The sequence below is a fragment of the Salmo salar genome, chromosome ssa26 (genome assembly GCF_905237065.1).
Source record: "Salmo salar chromosome ssa26, Ssal_v3.1, whole genome shotgun sequence".
NCBI lineage: Eukaryota > Metazoa > Chordata > Actinopteri > Salmoniformes > Salmonidae > Salmo > Salmo salar.
This window is the reverse complement of record NC_059467.1, coordinates 47,086,180-47,103,122: the sequence shown is the minus strand read 5'-3', so window position 1 is coordinate 47,103,122 and position 16,943 is coordinate 47,086,180. Positions and strand designations below refer to the sequence as shown.

Genomic DNA, 16,943 nt, shown 5'->3' with positions numbered 1-16,943 from the left:
GAGAGAGAGAGAGAGAGAGAGAGAGGTACACAAAACATTAAACATGACAACCTGGAAGAGAGAGAGAGAGGTACACAAAACATTAAACATGACAACCTGGAAGAGAGAGAGAGAGAGAGAGAGAGAGGTACACAAAACATTAAACATGACAACCTGGAGAGAGAGAGAGAGAGGTACATAGAACATTAAACATGACAACCTGGAGAGAGAGAGAGAGAGAGAGAGGTACATAAAACATTAAACATGACAACCTGGAGAGAGAGAGAGAGAGAGAGGTACACAGAACATTAAACATGACAACCTGGAGAGAGAGAGAGAGGAGAGTACACAAAACACTAAACATGACAACCTGGAGAGAGAGAGAGAGAGAGGTACACAAAACATTAAACATGACAACCTGGAGAGAGAGAGAGAGGTACACGAAACATTAAACATGACAACCTGGAGAGAGAGAGAGAGAGAGGTACACGAAAACATTAAACATGACAACCTGGAGAGAGAGAGAGAGAGAGAGGAGAGGTACACAAAACATTAAACATGACAACCTGGAGAGAGAGAGAAGAGAGAGGTACACAAAACATTAAACATGACAACCTGGAGAGAGAGAGAGAGAGGTACACAAAACATTAAACATGACAACCTGGAGAGAGAGAGAGAGAGAGGTACACAAAACATTAAACATGACAACCTGGAGAGAGGGGTACACGGTACGTTAAACATGACAACCTGGAGAGAGAGGTACACGGTACATTAAACATGACAACCTGGAGAGAGAGGTACACGGTACATTAAACATGACAACCTGGAGAGAGAGGTACACGGTACACGGTACATTAACCATGACAACCTGGAGAGAGGGGTACACGGTACATTAAACATGACAACCTGGAGAGAGAGGTACACGATACACGGTACATTAAACATGACAACCTGGAGAGAGAGGTACACGGTACACGGTACATTAACCATGACAACCTGGAGAGAGAGGTACACGGTACATTAAACATGACAACCTGGAGAGAGAGGTACACGATACACGGTACATTAAACATGACAACCTGGAGAGAGAGGTACACGGTACATTAAACATGACAACCTGGAGAGAGAGGTACACGGTACATTAAACATGACAACCTGGAGAGAGAGGTACACGATACACGGTACATTAAACATGACAACCTGGAGAGAGAGGTACACGGTACATTAAACATGACAACCTGGAGAGAGAGGTACACGGTACACGGTACATTAACCATGACAACCTGAAGAGAGAGGTACACGGTACACGGTACATTAAACATGACAACCTGGAGAGAGAGGTACACGGTACGTTAAACATGACAACCTGGAGAGAGAGGTACACGGTACACGGTACATTAAACATGACAACCTGGAGAGAGAGGTACACGGTACACGGTACATTAATCATGACAACCTGAAGAGAGAGGTACACGGTACATTAAACATGACAACCTGGAGAGAGAGGTACACGGTACACGGTACATTAAACATGACATCTCTCCAGATGGACTGGCCAGCTAAACTTCTCTGTGATGTTTCTAAAGAGACTATGTTGTTCTAATATTCAGACAGCACCCTGGAACAGACAGAGAGAACACACACACACTTCTGCTATGTTAAATGCTGTGTTTAGTCAAATACTCTGGATTTGGATTTCTCCTTCAAATTCCATCATACAGTAGCCTATTTGGACCAAGTCAGATTAAATTAGCATCAGCTGAGTTTTGGCCAGAGAAACTATATCCACAAACATCTTGGAAATGGACTTTAAAGGCAAGTGTAGTGTGATGTCATCACATTGGGGCCTGGTTTCTTCCTCAGTCATTCTTAATGGATGCTGGAGCACCAGCGTTCAGCACAAACACAACCTGACTGTTGCGACCCCAAACGCAGAGCTACATTTGAGTCCTGCTGGCAAAGAAACCAACTGAAGAAACTGATAGCTGCTTCCCAAATGGCACCCTATTTCCTTTGTAGTGCACTACTACCCATAGGGCTCTGGTCAAAAGTAGTGCACGAAAAAGGGAACAGGGTGCCATTTGGGATGCGACTCAACTGAAGATCAGAGGAGACCCTGGAAGCGACTGTTGAACCAGACAGAGACTTGTAAAGTTGTACCAGTTTATTTCCCAGCAAGCGAGTGTCAAGGGGGAGTCTACTGCTAGTGTTAAATGTTTCATTGATATTGAGCGGAGTGGGGGACAGAGCAGTGACGAGACAGGACAATAAATTACCTTGTCTCTCTCTTGCCTCCGTCTCTCCCTCTTTTCACTGTTCTCTGTCTGTCTCTCTCTCTCTTTCTCTGTCTCTCTGTCTGTCTCTCTCTGTATCTCTCTCTCTGCCTCTGTCTCTCCCTCTTCTCTCTCTCTCTCTCTCTCTCTCTCTCTCTCTTTCTATTTCTCGTTACCTCCCACCTCTGCAAAATGTTTTATCATCACACCACTTCTATTATTCAACAGAGAAGAAGAAGAGAGAAGAGCTGAACTCAACAGACTAATTAAAGGGACCAGGACAGGCAGCAGACTAATTAAAGGGGCCAGGACAGGCAGCAGACCAATTACAGAGGCCAGGACAGGCAGCAGACTAATTACAGAGGCCAGGACAGGCAGCAGACTAATTACAGAGGCCAGGACAGGCAGCAGACTAATTACAGAGACCAGGACAGGCAGCAGACTAATTACAGGGACCAGGACAGGCAGCAGACTAATTACAGAGGCCAGGACAGGCAGCAGACCAATTACAGGAACCAGGACAGGCAGCAGACTAATTACAGGCACCAGGACAGGCAGCAGACTAATTACAGAGGCCAGGACAGGCAGCAGACTAATTACAGGGACCAGGACAGGCAGCAGACTAATTACAGAGACCAGGACAGGCAGCAGACTAATTACAGGGACCAGGACAGGCAGCAGACTAATTACAGGCACCAGGACAGGCAGCAGACTATTTACAGGGACCAGGACAGGCAGCAGACTAATTACAGAGGCCAGAACAGGCAGCAGACTAATTACAGAGGCCAGGACAGGCAGCAGACTAATTACAGGGACCAGGACAGGCAGCAGACTAATTACAGAGACCAGGACAGGCAGCAGACTAATTACAGGGACCAGGACAGGCAGCAGACTAATTACAGAGGCCAGGACAGGCAGCAGACTAATTACAGGGACCAGGACAGGCAGCAGACTAATTACAGGGACCAGGACAGGCAGCAGACTAATTACAGAGGCCAGGACAGGCAGCAGACTAATTACAGGGACCAGGACAGGCAGCAGACTAATTACAGGGACCAGGACAGGCAGCAGACTAATTACAGAGGCCAGGACAGGCAGCAGACTAATTACAGAGGCCAGGACAGGCAGCAGACTAATTACAGAGACCAGGACAGGCAGTAGACTAATTACAGGGACCAGGACAGGCAGCAGACTAATTACAGAGACCAGGACAGGCAGCAGACTAATTACAGAGGCCAGGACAGGCAGCAGACTAATTACAGGGACCAGGACAGGCAGCAGACTAATTACAGGGACCAGGACAGGCAGCAGACTATGGGGTGTGGTTGAAATGGAGGCCGGGGGAGGGGGTGAGCCTGCTACAGCTGTATTAGATGGGACTTGAAAGGGGTGTGGTTGAAATGGAGGCCGGGGGAGGGGCGAGCCTGCTACAGCTGTATAGATGGGACTTGAAAGGGGTGTGGTTGAAATGGAGGCCGGGGGAGGGGGCGAGCCTGCTACAGCTGTATTAGATGGGACTTGAAAGGGGTGTGGTTGAAATGGAGGCCGGGGGAGGGGGCGAGCCTGCTACAGCTGTATTAGATGGGACTTGAAAGGGGTGTGGTTGAAATGGAGGCCGGGGGAGGGGCGAGCCTGCTACAGCTGTATTAGATGGGACTTGAAAGGGGTGTGGTTGAAATGGAGGCCGGGGGAGGGGCGAGCCTGCTACAGCTGTATTAGATGGGACTTGAAAGGGGTGTGGTTGAAATGGAGGCCGGGGGAGGGGCGAGCCTGCTACAGCTGTATTAGATGGGACTTGAAAGGGGTGTGGTTGAAATGGAGGCCGGGGGAGGGGCGAGCCTGCTACAGCTGTATTAGATGGGACTTGAAAGGGTGGTAGAGGCCGGTGGAGGGGGCGAGCCTGCTACAGCTGTATTAGATGGGACTTGAAAGGGGTGTGGTTGAAATGGAGGCCGGGGGAGGGGGCGAGCCTGCTACAGCTGTATTAGATGGGACTTGAAAAATGGCGGAAATCACCAACCAAAACACATTATGTATCACATTGACCATACCATGTTCTGGAAGCCCAACTGATTCTGAGTTCGGGCAGATAAAGTTTAAATGAGAAAACTTTTTCTAAGACGCGTACTTTTCGGATTTTCCCGAACTCACTTCCTTGTTTAAATCACTTGCTGCTTGCGCTTTTGAAGTCCACAATGTAAAGGGGAGGATCTGAGGCGTTCTGAGGCTCTGTGAAACCAGACGTCTGGACAGAGAAAGAGACGGCTGGTGGGCGAGACTACTAAATCCCCCTCCATCTCTCCTTTTCTCCTTCACTCATTCCTCTTTTGTGTTACTTCTAACTAACTAAAACAAAAGCCATTTTAGCTTTTGAAGGCAAACTGTATGTGTCACAGCAGGCTTATTATAATGTGAACCGTACAATAACACACATTACCATTCCGTTACTCATTAGCAGCAACAATAGGCCATGAGTCCCCATGACAGGTCTTATAAAAGACCACATACCTGGCTACACTGCAGGTACTTCTCACCATGGTTGGCAAATCCTATGCTATGACTAAACCCTCTTGAGAGAGAGAGAGAGAATGGTTCAGCATTAAAGGAGGACCAAGAAGAAGAAAGAACAGCAGGAATGAGTGTGGTCTGTCATTTACTTCATGTTTTAAGGCTGGGCCACAGTGACCCAGGCAGGTTATTCAGTACAGACAACCAACCCAACCACACATCCACATACATGCATATGTAGCAGATGGGGGATGTGTACAACTCACTACTCAGCCTGAAGTGTCTCCACTTGTGCTGCCCGATAGCTAGCTTTTCAGTGACGTAACTGGTTAAGATGCTTCAGGAGAGCGGTCACGTGTGTTTGCGAGGCAGAGGACCCGGGGTTCAAGCCTCGTTATGAGCCGAATCAGAAGGAAGCTGTCCTTACTAAGCTAGCAGCACGGCATCCAATCAGGAGGAAGTGGTACTTACTAAGCTAGCAGCACGGCATCCAGTCCTGAGGAGGAAGCGGTACTTACTAAGCTAGCAGCCCGGCATCCAGTCAGGAGGAAGTGGTACTTACTAAGCTAGCAGCACGGCATCCAGTCAGGAGGAAGTGGTAATTACTAAGCTAGCAGCACGGCATCCAGTCAGGAGGAAGTGGTACTCACTAAGCTAGCAGCACGGCATCCAGTCAGGAGGAAGTGGTACTTACTAAGCTAGCAGCACGGCATCCAGTCCTGAGATATCATGAGGAAGCTGTACTCACTAAGCTAGCAGCACGGCATCCAGTCAGGAGGAAGTGGTACTCACTAAGCTAGCAGCACGGCATCCAGTCAGGAGGAAGTGGTACTTACTAAGCTAGCAGCACGGCATCCAGTCAGGAGGAAGTGGTAATTACTAAGCTAGCAGCACGGCATCCAGTCAGGAGGAAGTGGTACTTACTAAGCTAGCAGCACGGCATCCAGTCTAGGAGGAAGCGGTACTCACTAAGCTAGCAGCACGGCATCCAGTCAGGAGGAAGTGGTACTTACTAAGCTAGCAGCACGGCATCCAGTCAGGAGGAAGTGGTAATTACTAAGCTAGCAGCACGGCATCCAGTCAGGAGGAAGTGGTAATTACTAAGCTAGCAGCACGGCATCCAGTCAGGAGGAAGTGGTACTTACTAAGCTAGCAGCACGGCATCCAGTCGAGATACATGAGGAAGTGGTAATTACTAAGCTAGCAGCACGGCATCCAGTCAGGAGGAAGTGGTACTTACTAAGCTAGCAGCACGGCATCCAGTCAGGAGGAAGTGGTACTCACTAAGCTAGCAGCACGGCATCCAGTCAGGAGGAAGTGGTACTCACTAAGCTAGCAGCCCGGCATCCAGTCAGGAGGAAGTGGTACTTACTAAGCTAGCAGCACGGCATCCAGTCAGGAGGAAGTGGTACTCACTAAGCTAGCAGCACGGCATCCAGTCAGGAGGAAGTGGTACTCACTAAGCTAGCAGCACGGCATCCAGTCAGGAGGAAGTGGTACTCACTAAGCTAGCAGCACGGCATCCAGTCAGGAGGAAGTGGTACTCACTAAGCTAGCAGCACGGCATCCAGTCAGGAGGAAGTGGTACTCACTAAGCTAGCAGCACGGCATCCAGTCAGGAGGAAGTGGTACTCACTAAGCTAGCAGCCCGGCATCCAGTCAGGAGGAAGTGGTACTCACTAAGCTAGCAGCACGGCATCCAGTCAGGAGGAAGTGGTACTCACTAAGCTAGCAGCCCGGCATCCAGTCAGGAGGAAGTGGTACTTACTAAGCTAGCAGCACGGCATCCAGTCAGGAGGAAGTGGTACTCACTAAGCTAGCAGCACGGCATCCAGTCAGGAGGAAGTGGTAATTACTAAGCTAGCAGCACGGCATCCAGTCAGGAGGAAGTGGTACTCACTAAGCTAGCAGCACGGCATCCAGTCAGGAGGAAGTGGTACTCACTAAGCTAGCAGCACGGCATCCAGTCAGGAGGAAGTGGTAATTACTAAGCTAGCAGCACGGCATCCAGTCAGGAGGAAGTGGTACTTACTAAGCTAGCAGCACGGCATCCAGTTCTGAGATATCATGAGGAAGCTGTACTCACTAAGCTAGCAGCACGGCATCCAGTTCTCTACATGTACACACATGCACACTGTCTGAGTAACTCCTTCCCTTTATCTGGTTTGCTAAAATTTGCCAGTTTACAACATAAAACCCACTAACGGCATTTAACAGTAGTTGAAAAATCCACAAGCAACTCCTCTTCTCAAGACACACATAAGATTCTAGCTTCCATGGTTGGGAGAGAAAAGCCTGTCCTCGTGGGGAAACAGGATGAGGGCCCCCTGCTGGGTGTGTGTGTGTGGATGACATTGTATCTGTTGGAAGTAAAACTATAATACATGACACGCTCTATTTCTATCCATATTACTCAACCAGGATATAGAGGGAAAGGAAAAGCAGGCAGACTGGGACGGAGGGACGGAGGGACGGAGGGAGGGCTACTGATTTAAGGCATGGACAGTTTACAGTACTGTGCAGATCCAGGGAGCTTGAAATGAGATATGGATGGAGAGAAAGAGAGAAGAGAGAAGAGATAGAGAGAGAGAAAGAGGGAGAGAGAGAAGAGATAGAGAGAGAGAGAGAAAAGAGAGAGAAAAGAGAGAGAGGGAGAGAGAGAGAGAATCTGATGTTATTGAACTGCAGCTATCCTGGTGAAGGGTACAGTACTATCCTGGTGAAGGGTACAGTACTATCCTGGTGAAAGGTACAGTACTATCCTGGTGAAGAGTACAGTATTATCCTGGTGAAGGGTACAGTATTATCCTGGTGAAAGGTACAGTACTATCCTGGTGAAGGGTACAGTACTATCCTGGTGAAGAGTACAGTATTATCCTGGTGAAGGATACAGTACTATCCTGGTGAAGAGTACAGTATTATCCTGGTGAAAGGTACAGTATTATCCTGATGAAAAGTACAGTACTATCCTGGTGAAGGGTACAGTACTATCCTGGTGAAAGGTACAGTACTATCCTGGTGAAGGGTACAGTACTATCCTGGTGAAAGGTACAGTATTATCCTGATGAAAGGTACAGTACTATCCTGGTGAAAGGTACAGTACTATCCTGGTGAAAGGTACAGTACTATCCTGGTGAAAGGTACAGTACTATCCTGGTGAAAGGTACAGTACTATCCTGGTGAAAGGTACAGTACTATCCTGGTGAAGGGTACAGTATTATCCTGGTGAAAGGTACATTACTATCCTGGTGAAAGGTACAGTACTATCCTGGTGAAAGGTACAGTACTATCCTGGTGAAGGGTACAGTACTATCCTGGTGAAGGGTACATTATTATCCTGGTGAAGGGTACAGTATTATCCTGGTGAAAGGTACAGTACTATCCTGGTGAAGGGTACAGTACTATCCTGGTGAAGAGTACAGTATTATCCTGGTGAAAGGTACAGTATTATCCTGGTGAAAGGTACAGTACTATCCTGGTGAAAGGTACAGTACTATCCTGGTGAAGGGTACAGTATTATCCCGTGCGGCTCAGAAGGAAAGCAATAGCTACAGTAGCATGTCCCGTTAAAGCGATAAGTCTCTGTGTGTGTGTGTGTGTGTGTGTGTGTGTGTGTGTGTGTGTGTGTGTGTGTGTGTGTGTGTGTGTGTGTGTGTGTGTGTGTGTGTGTGAGCAGCCAGAGGATCTAAAGGAGCCATGACGTTGAGTCATTGCCAGGCTTTGTATACAGTAGCAAGCTCTCTTCTGCCTCGTAAGCCTCTAAACACTGGCACGTCTGCCACCAGAAACTCACACACACTCTTGCTCAACTTTCATCGCCTATGGGGTGAATGGGACTAGTTGTCCTCATGGTTCAGGTGCGCTATCTTCATTTGACCCTGCTTCTAACAACAGGATAATAATCCTGCAGCAACAGGAAATGGGAATTATTTTATGTGGATTATAATTCATGGAGATTTTTGTAGGAGTTTGATAAATCTTTTGTCAGGAGCAAAAAGTCAGAATATATATATTTTTTAAACAAAATCTGAATCTTGAGCCGAATGGTGTTTGGTTCTCAAAACATTTCTATTGTGTTGGAAGGAACATTCTCCTAATGTCTTTTACATTCTACATGTTAGTCATTTAGCTGACACTGTTATCCAGAGACACTCACAGTTAGTGCAGTCATCTTAAAATAGGTAGGTGGGAAAAGCATATCACAGTCATAGGAAGTACATGTTTCCTTCAATTAAGTAGTTATCAGTAGAGTTGGAGCTAGAAAGGGGGAAAGTCAAGTGCGAGTGTACGTTCACAAAGGCCATTTTTGTGTATTTGTGTGTGTGTGTGTGGGGGGGGGTGTGGGATTATTTAAGATACTCTTTGAAGAGGTCTGGTTTCAGATGTTTTCAGAAGATGAGCAAGGACTCTGCTGTCTTAGCTTCAAGCTGTTTCCACCATTCCACCATTGGGGTGCCAGGACAGAGAAGAGCTTGGACTGGTCTGAGAGGGGAGCTGGTTCCACCATTGGGGTGCCAGGACAGAGAAGAGCTTGGACTGGTCTGAGGGGGAGCTGCCCTCCCATAGAGGTGCCAGGACAGAGAAGAGCTTGGACTGGTCTGAGGGGGAGCTGCCCTCCCATAGAGGTGCCAGGACAGAGAAGAGCTTGGACTGGTCTGAGGGGGAGCTGGTTCCACCATAGGGGTGCCAGGACAGAGAAGAGCTTGGACTGGTCTGAGGGGGAGCTGCCCTCCCATAGAGGTGCCAGGACAGAGAAGAGCTTGGACTGGTCTGAGGGGGAGCTGCCCTCCCATAGAGGTGCCAGGACAGAGAAGAGCTTGGACTGGTCTGAGGGGGAGCTGCCCTCCCATAGGGGTGCCAGGACAGAGAAGAGCTTGGACTGGTCTGAGGGGGAGCTGGTTCCACCATAGGGGTGCCAGGACAGAGAAGAGCTTGGACTGTTCTGAGGGGGAGCTGCCCTCCCATAGAGGTGCCAGGACAGAGAAGAGCTTGGACTGGTCTGAGGGGGAGCTGCCCTCCCATAGAGGTGCCAGGACAGAGAAGAGCTTGGATTGGGCTGAGGGGGAGCTGGTTCCACCATTGGGGTGCCAGGACAGAGAAGAGCTTGGACTGGTCTGAGGGGGAGCTGCCCTCCCATAGAGGTGCCAGGACAGAGAAGAGCTTGGACTGGTCTGGGGGGGAGCTGCCCTCTAGGGGTTGGAAGGGAAAGAGACCAGAGGTGGCAGAACGGAATACTCGGGTTGGGTTGTAGGGTTTGAGCATAGCCTGAAGGTAGGGAGGCATAGCCTGAAGGTAGGGAGGCATAGCCTGAAGGTAGGGAGGGGCAGTTCCTCTTGCTGTTCCGTAGGTAAGCACCATGATCTTGTAGTGGATGTGAGCTTCCACTGGAAGCCAGTGGAGGGTGTGGAGGAGCGGGGTGACATGAGAGAACTTGGGAAGGTTGAACACCAGGCGGGCTGCAGCGTTCTGGATAGGTTGCAGGGGTTTGATGTCACAAGCGGGGAGCTCAGACAACAGTGAGTTGCAGTAGTCCAGATGGGAGATGACAAATGCCCGGATTAAGACCTGCGTTGCTTCCTGTGTGAGGTAGGGTTGTACTCTACGGATGTTGAAGAGCATGAACCTCCATGAGCGAGGCACTGCTTTGACGTTTGCAAAGAACGACAGGGTGTTGTCCAGGTTCATGCCAAGGTTCTTTGCACTCTGGGCGGGAGACACTGTGGAGTTGTCAACCTTAATGGAGAGGTCCTAGAATAGGCAGGCCTTCCCCGCGAGGAAGAGCAGCTCTGTCTTGTCAAGGTTGAGCTTGAGGTGGTGGGGTGACATCCAAGCTGAGATATCTGCCAGGCAAGCAAAGATGGGTGTTGACACCTGTGTGTCAGAAGGGATGAAGGAGAAAGGTGTCATACGCATAGTAATGATAGGAGAGTCCATGTGAGGATATGTCTGTGGCCGAGTCACTTGGTTTGTAGAGAGAGCAGTCTCGGTTGAGTCATCAACCTTCTTTTCAAAGCGGTTGCCAAAGTCATCAGCAGAGAGGGAGGAGGGGGTGGTGGAGGATTAAGGAGGAAGTGAAAAGGTGGAAAATAGTTTCCTAGGGTAAGAGGCAGAAGCTTGAAATGTAGAGTGATAGAAAGTGGCTTTAGCAGTGGACACAGAGGATAGGTCCTCCAGAAGGTTAGTTTTCATCCAATACAGGGCTCCCCACAGCCCTGTTCTGTAAGCTCGCAATGATTCACTTAGCCACAGAGCAGGAGGGGAGGGCCGAACCGGCCGGGAGGAACGGGGACAGTGAGAGTCATAGGATGCGGAAAGGGAAGAGAGTAGGGTCTAAGAGGCAGAATCAGGAGACAGGAGGGATAGATGTTAGGATAGAAGAGGAGAGAGTAGTGGGACAGAGAGAGGAGATTGCGATGGCACCATGAACATATGGGTAGGGACTGAGTGGTTAGGGATGGAGGAAAGGGAGACAGAAAAGGAAACAGTGATCACAGACCAGGAGAGGAGATTAGTAGGTGAACAGCCTCTACTAAAGATAAGCTCAATCGTTTTGCATGCCTTGTGAGTGGGAGGGGACTGGGAAAGGGTGAGGTCAAAAGAGGCAAGGAGGGGAAAGAAATTAATTTGAAGGCAGACGTCAGGAGGTTGAAGTCGCCCAGTACGATGAGCGGTGAGCCATTGTCAGGAAATGATCTTATCAAGTGTCAAGCTCATTGAGGAACGCTCTAAGGGCACCTGGTGGGCGACAGATGACAACAATGGTAAGCTTGAGTGGACAAGTGATAGTGACAGCATGGAATTGAAGTGAGGAGATGGACAGGCGAGTGAGGGAGAAAAGAGACATCATTCTTGTCCAGTTTTGTCGATGAATTAGAACATTATCTCTAAACAAGATACAGTCTCAAACATTTGATTATAATTATGATCTGGGAAAAACCTTGGTTTCTTGTTAGCTAGCAGTAATACTGTCCCTATCTCCCACCCTGAGTCTCTCAACAGAGACTGAGATTAAGGGATGCGTCTGAAATGGCACCCTATTCACTATATAGTGCGCTACTTTGGACCAGGGCCGCTCAAAAGTAGTGCATTTAGGGAGCAGGGTGCCATTTGGGATGCAATCTAGGATTGAGAGATTCAGATTTTTCCAGATTGTTGTCATTAATACACTGCTTAATTATGCATTTAACTGAACATGGGGATTCCACTGTTATGATTATCATTATCATTACGGCTTGATGAAATTACGTTATAATTGCTGTGGACAGAGAGAGAGAGAGAGAGAGAGAGAGAGAGGAGAGAGGATGGGTGTGGAGAGAGGGAGAGAGGGAGAAAGAGAGGAAGAAAGAGAGGGGTGAGAGCGAATGAGAGGGAGAACAAGAGTGAGAGAAAGTTAGAGAGAGAGAGAGAGAGCGAGAGAGAGAGAGAGAGAAAGGGAGGTTTGCAATGAGAGTCGAACGGTTAGCCACAGTAGTTTTTAACCTGTTTGGGCTAGGGGGCAGTATTGAGAATTTTGGAAAAAATATGTGCCCATTTTTAACTGCCTCCTACACGAACTCAGAAGCTAGAATATGCATATTATTGTTCAGGTTTGGATAGAAAACACCCTAAAGTTTCTAAAACTGTTTGAATGGTGTCTGTGAGTATAACAGAACTCCTATGGCAGGCAAAAACCTGACAAGGTTTCATGCAGGAAGTGGCCTGTCTGACAAGGAGTCGTGCGTCTTGCATCTGTTTATTGAAGAGTAAGGATCTTAGCTGTAATGTGACAATTCCCAGGGCTCCAATAGGCTCTCAGAACCCGGGAAAAACCTGAACGATGACGAGGCAGCCTCTGGCGGAAACAGATTATCGCCTTATCCAAGTGGCCGATCAGAGGACCATTGAATGAGGCGCGTGCACGATTCGCCCCCGTGGAGAAATTTCATTCGGCTGTTTAGCTTATTGCAGATTCCCGGTCGGAATATTATCGTTTTTCTACGAGATAAATGGCATAAAAATTGGTTTTAAACAGCGGTTGACATGCTTCGAAGTACGGTAATGGAATATTTCGAAATTTTTTGTCACGCCATGCGCCATGCGCACGACCGTTATTTACCATTCGTATAGTGTCTAGAACGCACGAACAAAACAGAGGATATTTGGATATAACGATGGATTATTTGGGACCAAACCTACATTTGTTATTGAAGTAGAAGTCCTGGGAGTGCATTCTGACGAAGAACAGGAAAGGTAAGAACATTTTTCTTATAGGAAATAGGATTTTGGTGAAGGCTAATCTTGCCGGGTGTCTAAATAGCTAGCCGTGATGGCTGGGCTATGTACTTAGAATATTGCAAAATGTGCTTCATCCTAAAAGCTATTTTAAAATCGGACATATCGAGTGCATAGAGGAGTAATGTATCTATAATTCTTAAAACAATTGTTATGCTTTTTGTGAACGTTTATCGTGAGTAAGAACGTCACATGCTAATGTAAAAAGCTGTTTTTTGATATAAATATGAACTTGATTGAACAGACATGCATGTATTGTATAACATAATGTCCTAGGTGTGTCATCTGATGAAGATCATAAAAGGTTAGTGCTGCATTTAGCTGTGGTTTGGGTTTTTGTGACATTATATGCTAGCTTGAAAAATGGGTGTCTGATTATTTCTGGCTGGGCACTCTCCTGACATAATCTAATGTTTTGCTTTCGTTGTAAAGCCTTTTTGAAATCGGACAGTGTGGTTAGATTAAGGAGAGTCTTGTCTTTAAATAGCTGTAAAATAGTCATATGTTTGAGAAATTGAAGTAATAGTATTTCAAACGATTCAAAAATCGCGCCACTGAATTCAGGTGGCTGTTACGTAGGTGGGACGAATTCGTCCCGCCTTGCCCATACAGACTGTATGGGTAACATATTAATCAGTCTATTAGACAGGCTGTATGGGTAACATATTAATCAGTCTATTAGACAGACTGTATGGGTAACATATTAATCAGTCTATTAGACAGTCTGTATGGGTAACATATTAATCAGTCTATTAGACAGACTGTATGGGTAACATATTAATCAGTCTATTAGACTGTATGGGTAACATATTAATCAGCATCCTATACAGAGTTGGAAATAAGAAATAAATATATATATTATATATAATATAACCCTATATACAGTAGAACAGACTCCAGTAGACTCCAGTAGAACAGAAAACCAGCCTTAATGTTGCTGGACTCCAGTATAACAGAAAACCAGCCTTAAAATTGCTGGACTCCAGTATAACAGAAAACCAGCCTTAATGTTGCTGGACCCCAGTAGAACAGAAAACCAGCCTTAATGTTTCTGGACCCCAGGAAGAGTAGCTGCTGCATTAGCAGGAACTTCTGGGGATCCTTAAAGTACAGTGAGATGTTGTTTTCCAGGTAAGAAGCCTCCAGGTGTTACAGTCAGATGTTGGTTTCCAGGTAAGAAGCCTCCAGGTGTTACAGTGAGATGTTGTTTTCCAGGTAAGAAGCCTCCAGGTGTTACAGTCAGATGTTGTTTTCCAGGTAAGAAGCCTCCAGGTGTTATAGTCAGATGTAGGTTTCCAGGTAAGAAGCCTCCAGGTGTTACAGTCAGATGTTGTTTTCCAGGTAAGAAGCCTCCAGGTGTTACAGTCAGATGTTGTTTTCCAGGTAAGAAGCCTCCAGGTGTTACAGTGAGATGTTGTTTTCCAGGTAAGAAGCCTCCAGGTGTTACAGTCAGATGTTGTTTTCCAGGTAAGAAGCCTCCAGGTGTTACAGTCAGATGTTGTTTTCCAGGTAAGAAGCCTCCAGGTGTTACAGTGAGATGTTGTTTTCCAGGTAAGAAGCCTCCAGGTGTTACAGTCAGATGTTGTTTTCCAGGTAAGAAGCCTCCAGGTGTTACAGTGAGATGTTGTTTTCCAGGTAAGAAGCCTCCAGGTGTTACAGTCAGATGTTGTTTTCCAGGTAAGAAGCCTCCAGGTGTTACAGTCAGATGTTGTTTTCCAGGTAAGAAGCCTCCAGGTGTTACAGTCAGATGTTGTTTTCCAGGTAAGAAGCCTCCAGGTGTTACAGTCAGATGTTGTTTTCCAGGTAAGAAGCCTCCAGGTGTTACAGTCAGATGTTGTTTTCCAGGTAAGAACCCTCCAGGTGTTACAGTGAGATGTTGTTTTCCAGGTAAGAAACCTCCAGGTGTTACAGTGAGATGTTGTTTTCCAGGTAAGAAGCCTCCAGGTGTTACAGTCAGATGTTGTTTTCCAGGTAAGAAGCCTCCAGGTGTTACAGTGAGATGTTGTTTTCCAGGTAAGAAGCCTCCAGGTGTTACAGTGAGATGTTGTTTTCCAGGTAAGAAGCCTCCAGGTGTTACAGTCAGATGTTGTTTTCCAGGTAAGAAGCCTCCAGGTGTTACAGTGAGATGTTGTTTTCCAGGTAAGAAGCCTCCAGGTGTTACAGTCAGATGTTGTTTTCCAGGTAAGAAGCCTCCAGGTGTTACAGTCAGATGTTGTTTTCCAGGTAAGAAGCCTCCAGGTGTTACAGTCAGATGTTGTTTTCCAGGTAAGAAGCCTCCAGGTGTTACAGTCAGATGTTGTTTTCCAGGTAAGAAGCCTCCAGGTGTTACAGTGAGATGTTGTTTTCCAGGTAAGAAGCCTCCAGGTGTTACAGTCAGATGTTGTTTTCCAGGTAAGAAGCCTCCAGGTGTTACAGTCAGATGTTGTTTTCCAGGTAAGAAGCCTCCAGGTGTTACAGTCAGATGTTGTTTTCCAGGTAAGAAGCCTCCAGGTGTTACAGTCAGATGTTGTTTTCCAGGTAAGAAGCCTCCAGGTGTTACAGTCAGATGTTGTTTTCCAGGTAAGAAGCCTCCAGGTGTTACAGTCAGATGTTGTTTTCCAGGTAAGAAGCCTCCAGGTGTTACAGTGAGATGTTGTTTTCCAGGTAAGAAGCCTCCAGGTGTTACAGTCAGATGTTGTTTTCCAGGTAAGAAGCCTCCAGGTGTTACAGTCAGATGTAGGTTTCCAGGTAAGAAGCCTCCAGGTGTTACAGTGAGATGTTGTTTTCCAGGTAAGAAGCCTCCAGGTGTTACAGTGAGATGTTGTTTTCCAGGTAAGAAGCCTCCAGGTGTTACAGTCAGATGTTGTTTTCCAGGTAAGAAGCCTCCAGGTGTTACAGTCAGATGTTGTTTTCCAGGTAAGAAGCCTCCAGGTGTTACAGTCAGATGTTGTTTTCCAGGTAAGAAGCCTCCAGGTGTTACAGTCAGATGTTGTTTTCCAGGTAAGAAGCCTCCAGGTGTTACAGTCAGATGTTGTTTTCCAGGTAAGAAGCCTCCAGGTGTTACAGTGAGATGTTGTTTTCCAGGTAAGAAGCCTCCAGGTGTTACAGTGAGATGTTGTTTTCCAGGTAAGAAGCCTCCAGGTGTTACAGTCAGATGTTGTTTTCCAGGTAAGGAGCCTCCAGGTGTTACAGTGAGATGTTGTTTTCCAGGTAAGAAGCCTCCAGGTGTTACAGTCAGATGTTGTTTTCCAGGTAAGAAGCCTCCAGGTGTTACAGTCAGATGTTGTTTTCCAGGTAAGAAGCCTCCAGGTGTTACAGTCAGATGTTGTTTTCCAGGTAAGAAGCCTCCAGGTGTTACAGTGAGATGTTGTTTTCCAGGTAAGAAGCCTCCAGGTGTTACAGTCAGATGTTGTTTTCCAGGTAAGAAGCCTCCAGGTGTTACAGTCAGATGTTGTTTTCCAGGTAAGAAACCTCCAGGTGTTACAGTGAGATGTTGTTTTCCAGGTAAGAAGCCTCCAGGTGTTACAGTCAGATGTTGTTTTCCAGGTAAGAAGCCTCCAGGTGTTACAGTGAGATGTTGTTTTCCAGGTAAGAAGCCTCCAGGTGTTACAGTCAGATGTTGTTTTCCAGGTAAGAACCCTCCAGGTGTTACAGTGAGATGTTGTTTTCCAGGTAAGAAGCCTCCAGGTGTTACAGTGAGATGTTTTTTTCCAGGTAAGAAGCCTCCAGGTGTTACAGTCAGATGTTGTTTTCCAGGTAAGAAGCCTCCAGGTGTTACAGTCAGATGTTGTTTTCCAGGTAAGAAGCCTCCAGGTGTTACAGTCAGATGTTGTTTTCCAGGTAAGAAGCCTCCAGGTGTTACAGTCAGATGTTGTTTTCCAGGTAAGAAACCTCCAGGTGTTACAGTGAGATGTTGTTTTCCAGGTAAGAAGC

General features: G+C 47.0%; 1 protein-coding gene across 2 annotated transcripts in view; it reads right to left on the bottom strand.

Moving 5' to 3' along the window:
* The window catches only part of LOC106593436 (multiple epidermal growth factor-like domains protein 11), a 380,364-nt gene that overhangs the window by 173,751 nt on the left and 189,670 nt on the right, over positions 1-16,943 (bottom strand). The window lies entirely within an intron of this gene.